This window comes from Limulus polyphemus, unplaced genomic scaffold (genome assembly GCF_000517525.1).
Source record: "Limulus polyphemus unplaced genomic scaffold, Limulus_polyphemus-2.1.2 Scaffold951, whole genome shotgun sequence".
NCBI classification, from domain to species: Eukaryota; Metazoa; Arthropoda; class Merostomata; order Xiphosura; family Limulidae; genus Limulus; species Limulus polyphemus.
Genome location: NW_013666561.1, coordinates 223,954 through 232,065, shown reverse-complemented (window position 1 = coordinate 232,065; position 8,112 = coordinate 223,954). Strand labels below are relative to the sequence as shown.

The window sequence follows — 8,112 nt, the reverse complement described above, 5'->3', positions numbered from 1 at the left end:
ATACACTCTATTCTGTGGCTTCTCGTAGTTCACATGCACTCTATTCTGTGGCTTCTCGTAGTTCACATACACTCTATTCTGTGGCTTCTGTAGTTCACATAAACTCTATTCTGTAGCTTCTCGTAGTTCACATAAACTCTATTCTGTAGCTGCTCGTAGTTCTTTTATTTACCAGAATACACTTAAAAAAATGGAGCTTGTTATAAAGTATTTTTCAAGTTTCTGTGTTGTCTTCATTAGGCTATTTTGATTGCCTTATATCACGTTTTTGATTTTCAAACACTGGGAGAGATAAGGATAATGTGATAAATTGTTTTTCTTTGTTTTATTTATGGTTTCTATATTACAACTATCATTGCGACACAAACCAACAGAGAGCTAGCTGTTTTTAGCATCTGTTTTAATTATGGATATGCATTGTTTTCAAAGTTTAAAGTTACAAAAAACAACTGTAATCACCAGAAATATGTTCCACATGGTGATGCTGAAATCAAGCAAATGCTCAATGTTATACGGAGATAATACAAAATCTTATACGGGTTTTTTGTTTTGATTTTTTTTACCCGTATTTAACACTGAGAACGATGATGGATATCGTGGTAATTATTTGTATTTCTTTATACCTGTATCCAGCACTGTGCTCAAGCAAATGTCTATTCTATTCGCACATTTTTTTCACGTGCGAAAAACAAAGGACGGTGATTTATTTAGCACCTATATTTTTTTTTATTTGCTCTTGTTTGTGTGTGTGTGTACATCTGCCATCTAGTACGGAATTGTGGGCGTTCACGAAACATGACATTGAAATTGTATAACGTGCTGTACACAAATTTTATTCTAATAATCAAGTTAGCCTTAAAAAAAACTAAAAAAATAAATAAAAAACGTTCAGTACTGCAGATCGGACGTTTCCAATTAATTATTATGAATTCTACAAGATTATTATAAAGGAAACCTTATTTTTTAACACGTCCCTCAGGAGCCGAGGGGTGAATACTCCCAAAGAAAGTAGTTTTGGACGTAGTTTTTCGAGACAAGTTTTCTTTTGTTAATTGATAAATACAGCATCTTCAAGTCTCCATACTAACTAGTAGTAACGTCTACCCGCTGGGAGTAAATTCGGTATATATCAATAAAGCCACATTCACAGCATCATTAATTAAGCAATTGCCAACCTTTTATGCTTCGGCTATCACCTTTTTATTTTTAGCTTTCAACCGAGATTCGAACGATTTCACTTGCGATTCAGTAGGGAAGGTGGAAGCATCACGATTCTTGCTGTGTTACCACCGAGTATATTCTTCTTTGTGTTGTATTTGCGTTAGCTTTCTGTGTTGGTGGTGTCAGTAGTAGTAGTGGAGTCTTTTGTTGGATAGTGTGATTTGTTTTTAGTTTTTGTTCTGCTGTTGTCATGTTTGTATTGTTTCTTATGTTGTATATCCTTTGTTTTATTGTCTTTATGTTTCTGGCATCCTTTATAATTGGTAGTATGTTTCTCGTTACAATTGCAGGATTTGGCTTTTTCATAAGTTCCGGTTCAGATGATCCATGTTTTTCACCGCATCCAACACAACGTGTAATAGATTTGCAGGCATGCCCATATCTTTGACGGTTAAAACATTGCGTTACTTCAACTGCTGGTGTTTTAGCTTCTTCCATTTTATTCATGTTTGTTTGTTTTGGAGTTCGCGCAAAGCTACACGAGGGCTATCTGCGCTAGCTGTCCCTAATTTAGCGGTGATAGACTAGAGGGAAGGCAGCTAGTCAACACCACCCACCGCGAACTCTTGGGCTACTCTTTTACCAACGAATAGTGAGATTGACCGACACATTATAATGCCCCAAATGCTGAAAGGGAGAGCATGTTTAGTGTGATGGGGACTCGAACCAGCGATCCGCAAATTGCGAGAGAGTACGCTAACCACCAGGCCAGTTAACTATGTTCCACATTTAAAAAAAAATGGAATAGTTTTTAGCATTTGTAAAAAGAATGGTTAAATTTTATTAGCTTCAGTTTTGATTAAATTAATTTCTTTTTTGCTTTGATTAATTTAATAACTATATGAAACTTCGATATTGTGATTTGTTGATTTCTTTCGTGTTGTATTACTCTGAAGCTCATTTGTTATTATAAAGAGTTAATAAGAGAAAAACTCTCAGAAAAATATTAGTACCACAAGTAGGTGTAGAGCAATATATAATTAAATAATAGTAAAACGGGAATTTAATAATGTTTTAGAAATAAAAATAAAGAATTCGCTAAGTTATTTATTGTTTCGTTCACTGGATAGCAGAGGAAAAGTTAGGCCCTAATCGATCATCAAAAACTTTTGCGGGGAAGAGTTATTGTAAGTTGGTTTCACCCAATAACTCGTCACTTTCATATTCATGATCTAGCGCCTACATCGGTAACATAACTTTTGTGAGAACGCCACGGTCACAATAATACAATCGTGATGAACTGTCAGACTCGGGCTTTAGTTTGTTCTAATAAGAAACTGTTTTTTTTTTGTTTTTTTTTTTTTGCTCTTGTCGTACGTAGTTAAAAAAAAACAACAATGTATCGTATGGGAAATTATGTGATTCATAGAAATGATAGCCAAGATCTGATTTTGCGAATGACAGAAAGAGCGAGTTCGATAAGCTTTTAAAAAAATGCTATTTACTTTTAAAAAGTTTGTTTCATTACGTTTCAAAACACAACTTAAACCTTGTTGTGTATCTTTCGTTAAAGTTCGGTACTGCTGTACACGTTTGGCCCACGCTTGACAAAAGTCCCAGTCAAATCTATATATATCTATATACTTAAAATTACACAATGTCTAATTTGTGTATGACAGCTAAAATGGTTTTAAATATGTTCATTGTTCAGTGTAGTCGAGTGAAGTCTTCATTTTGCCACTAGGTGACGCGCACGTCTTAACTACACTGCTGTGTTTTCCAGTTGTGTCTAGTTGAATAATTATAAACCCCGATAAGATCAACATTTAATGATGACGTATTTCAAGAACGAATTACGCCCTTTCTCCGACACATGTAATAATCTCCACTGAATTAAGACAGTAAGGAATGATAAGCAAGGAAGAGAACAGTAAATATTAATACTCAATATTTTAACAGAATTAAACAACGAAAAGAAGTAGATACACGTGCGTTATACACTCTTACTAAATATATTTATTTTGTAAGGTTTCGGCCTTAGGCTTACTTCTGGTAAAGAACAAACAAACAACTGCCTAAGGTGGAAAATCAGTTGGAATTCGGTCATGAACACGAGACACGCAAGCGCGGAACGAGCCAAGTCGATAATACGTAACAAAATATAAATAATATACACACACGCACACATATCTCCATTTCCTTACATTATATACACACAAATAGTATATTTTAACGCTTTGCTAGAAATATTGCATTTCCCAAATTGAAGATAAATTAGACTTTTAAGATTTTTATTTTAAACAGTTCTGTAGGGATTGAGGTATCCAACCTACTTACTCCTCCCCCTCGAACACAAACGAAGCCCTGCTTTTTCTCTGTATAAGTTTTAAATGTTCTAAACGTGTTCTAAGTATAAGAATAGAAAGCGCAAAATGGGAGTTATTTCTAACTGTTATATCAGCGCAAAATTAATTATTTGCATAGTCTTTATTTCGCCCCCCCCCCCAACTGTTAATCGTAGGAAACTAGTCAGATATAATTGGGATTTATTTCTTCTCTATGCTAACACCATTTATAATAATATGATTTCGTAATTTCAAACTCGAACTAAATTGTATTCATATTGTCTCTATGGGTGCCCTCAAACTAAAAATTTGTTTATAGATGTAAGCAAGGTAGAGAAGCGAGCCAAGCATCTCTACTTACATACTTTGAAAACTATTTTTATTTCCCAAAACTCTCAGTACTTGTGTGTTTGTGATCTACTTCAGATGTTCTCAAGACATCTTGACACAGGTTATTCACCGGACATAGACTGTACTATCTTGTCATGATTGCGAGGTAAATCTTGTTAGTCTTACTGAATAAATCACTAATATTAACAACTTTGACACAAAATGCTCCCATCACAATTTTTTTCGCTCTTACTTGACTTTCGGCAGCATGGAGAGAGTCCTCTTGGAATCAAATTCTTCATTACCTCTTGGAATCACTTCTGTTAGTTATTAAGAACATGACAGACAGATATTTGGTACTGTGACCAGGAGCCAAAATGAAGTTGTTAGACACCTCCCTTCTCACTTTCCGTTCTTCGCAAATGTTGTCCCTTTTCTTTCTTAAAACAGTCTAGTCACAAACAGCTGTTTCGATCGGAGAAGGGGAGAGAAGTGTACTCCGAGTGCCTGAGAGCCAGATATTTATTTTTCCCTTTCATATTGGTATTTTTTCATCTATTTAAAAAGAAAACTTTAAGCAGCGGAGATTTTTTTCTCTCAGTTTCCCCACTTTCAATTTCCCTCAACCTTGAATGCTACCTCTTCGAACAGTTGAAGATAAGCAGCTGACTTCCCAAATCAAGACCACCCTCATTTTTAAAGTTGTGTTTTAAGGTATCCGTCAGTGGACAGGGAACACAAATAATAATAAAGAAGAGAGGAGGTTAATGTCACTCCAGGCAGTAACATACATCTTCCCATCCTTCTGAAGATTAAGTAACGCCACCTGGCACGAAAGTCAGTAAAGCAGTCTAAGACAGTTTCAAAAATATGACAATTTGTTGATTCTGGGTTGAGGGGAAAAATACTAAAAAGAATGGGCTTAGCTTCTTTTATTTTTACAAGTTTTATTTCAGAGATAAGTGCTACTAGCCTACTGCCATGGGCAAGAGAAATCAAATTAAAGACTTCCTAATATCATAACGAATTCTAGGTTAGATATCTCTGGGACCTAGAATGATACTTTACCTTCATTCCAGCGCCTCCAGCCTATCTTTTCTCATTGAATGTGGGATAGAAAACAGACATCAACCAGAATATATTCATGTACTTACTAGATTAAGAGTCAAGCAACTACATCCTAAGGTGGGAGGCGAGAAATGAGGCAGCCGAGGAGTTAATTTAAACTCGTTTCAAGCATGAATTATCAGAGAAGTAAGGAACTGACTTCAACATTGATATGTAAAAGAGTCTTTGCATACACCATGTCAGGCAAGACCCATCATAGCAGCAACTTCATGGTTGTACCTTATAGACTTGGTAGAGAGAAATAGAAATACTTAGAAAAATTATTTCAAACGTTCCAATTGTCACCTGATGACACTGTTAAAAGAAATGCCAAGCTTAGTTAAAAATGACCACAATTACAGTAACATCAAGCGCATTTGTATAGAACATGAAGCACGCTTTCTTGAATTATTGGTCATTTTAAGAGCTGTAATGGAACTTATTGTTGATTTATAGACGCTCTGTAGAATTTTAAAAAATTAAGTGTGTATCATTAAAACAGCGATTTAATAAATCCCTAGTCACATCGAGTGTAAAATAAAGAAATCAAAAGCAACGTTCTATAAGTTTAAAGTAAATGAAAGATTTTTACTACGATTGTTAGAAAGGTTATAAACTAAAAGTTCTCAAAGTAACATCACCTTTTACTTCATATTCTATAAACTAGTCAGATCTCGACTTCCTGGATACAGTATTTAGAAAATTCCGACTACAAAATATGCGATCTTCCATTATTCCTTAGGAAAATCTCTGCCAAAATACCTCTTTGGATCTTGTTTGTATTAAGACACACACCTCTTTTAAACCCTGTTGTTCGTATAAGGTAAAGTGCTGATATCTTGTTGGTCTAAGTCAAATACATCCCGTCAAGTCCTCTTAGACATCCTTCGTAGTATTTTGTGTTTTGTATGTATAGTAAATACCCGTACTTTTACAAGATATGGGAGGAATTAATGAACTGTACATACACATTCATTGTGCGATAACGGTACGATGTGTAAGAAAATCATTGTAGCTTTCTAAACTGCAAATCAACTTAGAATACTATCAACCATGAACACATCTTTCTTCTCAAGTTTAATACATCTGATATCAATAAAGAAAACGTCTTCATTGTTCTCAAGTTCCATACGACTAATATTAACCAAAGACATGCCTTTCTTCTATCTTAATATGAATACCAACCAGAACAGGTGTTTCATCCAACTTAATATGTCTGATACCAATCAAGAGCAAGTCTTTGTTCCAGATTAGTATAACTGATATAAACTATAACGCGTCTTTGTTCCAGTTTAATGCAGTTTCCACCAACCAAGTGCAAGTCTTTGTTCCAGTTTAATACAGTTGCCACCAACCAAGTGCAAGTCTTTGTTCCAGTTTAATACAGTTGCCACCAACCAAGTGCAACGTCTTTGTTCCAGTTTAATACAGTTGCCACCAACCAAGTGCACGTCTTTGTTCCAGTTTAATACAGTTGCCACCAACCAAGTGCACGTCTTTGTTATAGTTTAATACAGTTAATAACAGCCAGGGAAACGTCTTTATTCTATAGTTTAATACAGCTGATGTCAATAAGGAACACGACTGACATGAGCCAAAGAAAAAGTTTTATTTACTAGAATTTACATCTCTATGTTAATCTCTCTGCGATATAAGCAAACAAAGAAATGTAAACAAAGCACAACAGAATACAGAAACATTCAAGCTGACTTACGCTACGCCTCAAAATTCTGTCTACCCAAACATAGCACACCCAAAATGGACACTGAAGCAGTTTTTGATAGGCATAATCCTCTTGCGAACAGGTGTGATATAGGGGACAGCCCCGAACAAAAAAAAAAACAAGGCACGGTTGACTGCCAATGAATGTACCAAATCAGTAAAGACAATGTGTTGTTGCACGTGAGGGGAGGGGGGAGTTCTCAATGGTCTCCTCAACCGTTTTCAACAAATTATAGGGCGATTATAAAGAAAGCACCATATTTAAAATGACCTTATCTTAAAATCTTACCCTAGGGCAGTTATTTCACCAGTAGCACATTGACGATTACAAGCTTTATTTTTTAAAGAAAGTTTAAACGTGGTACAGGGTGTTTCAAAAATGTCGCAGATGTTCGATACGCTTTTCGTCATTGTTTATCAATTCTCGCAATATCCTACACACATATACACGCAGTTTATTTAAATTACCAATATTGCAGAGTTGAAAGTAAGAATAAAGGCAATACTAGTTTGAAAGAAACGCGATTTAGGTAGTAAGTTAGATACTGTTTTTAAAACTTTCCCCTTTTCCATATTCTCTCGGATAAATCTTACGATTCTCAATGTGCCTATGGAGAAATTTTGTTCCATTGAGGCAAACGAACTTTAAGGTACGATAGTTTTAACAAGCCCCCCCCCCCCACAAACCAGTGGGGGACATTTCTGTTGAAAAAAAAATCCGGTTTTTCTAATTTTGAACTAAATCTTTTTTTACATTTTTGTTGGCTAAAAAAAAATAAATAAAGCATTGCATTTCTCGCACTCTTTTAGCATTGGGGTGCGAAAAGTGATTTGAAGTGGTAAGGTGACCGAAATCCGTCAGCTCATCGCGAACTTAACGTCCAAGCACAAGAAGCATGGAAGTCCCCAAATGACACGCAGATGTATTCAGGAACCGCTTAGAACCACCTTGGTAGATATTGTGCAGCAAGCAGAATACAACATTATGTCTGTAGCTGCTTTCATAGTGTTCCTGTCTGCTCATCCTACTGCTGACGAAACACAACCACAGACCAGAGAAGAACACCAGCAACCAACAAGCGAGCCCAGCAGACAAAGTACAAACACTAACAATGAAGGTAACGGAGAATTAGTAACAACAATTACAAACATACTCACCGATTTCCTTCAAGAATATAGTAAATCAAGTAACAATACGGACATTATAACACTGGTTATTCATCTCGTCAAGAAACACAAAACGAACAAACACAACCACAGACCAGAGAAGAACATCAGCAACCAACAAGCGAGCCCAGCAGACAAAGTACAAACACTAACAATGAAGGTAACGGAGAATTAGTAACAACAATTACAAACATACTCACCGATTTCCTTCAAGAATATAGTAAATCAAGTAACAATACGGACATTATAACACTGGTTATTCATCTCGTCAAGAAACACA

The 8,112-nt window shown here is 35.6% G+C and overlaps 1 protein-coding gene across 1 annotated transcript in view; it reads right to left on the bottom strand.

Annotated features, from left to right (window-relative positions):
• Positions 1 to 8,014: 8,014 nt before the first annotated feature.
• Positions 8,015 to 8,112, bottom strand: part of LOC106461398 (secreted frizzled-related protein 5-like) — a 68,463-nt gene continuing 68,365 nt past the window's right edge. Inside the window, exon 6 of the transcript XR_002610970.1 lies at positions 8,015 to 8,027. The gene's annotated coding sequence lies outside the window, so the exon portion shown is untranslated. The remainder of the gene's footprint in view (positions 8,028 to 8,112) is intronic.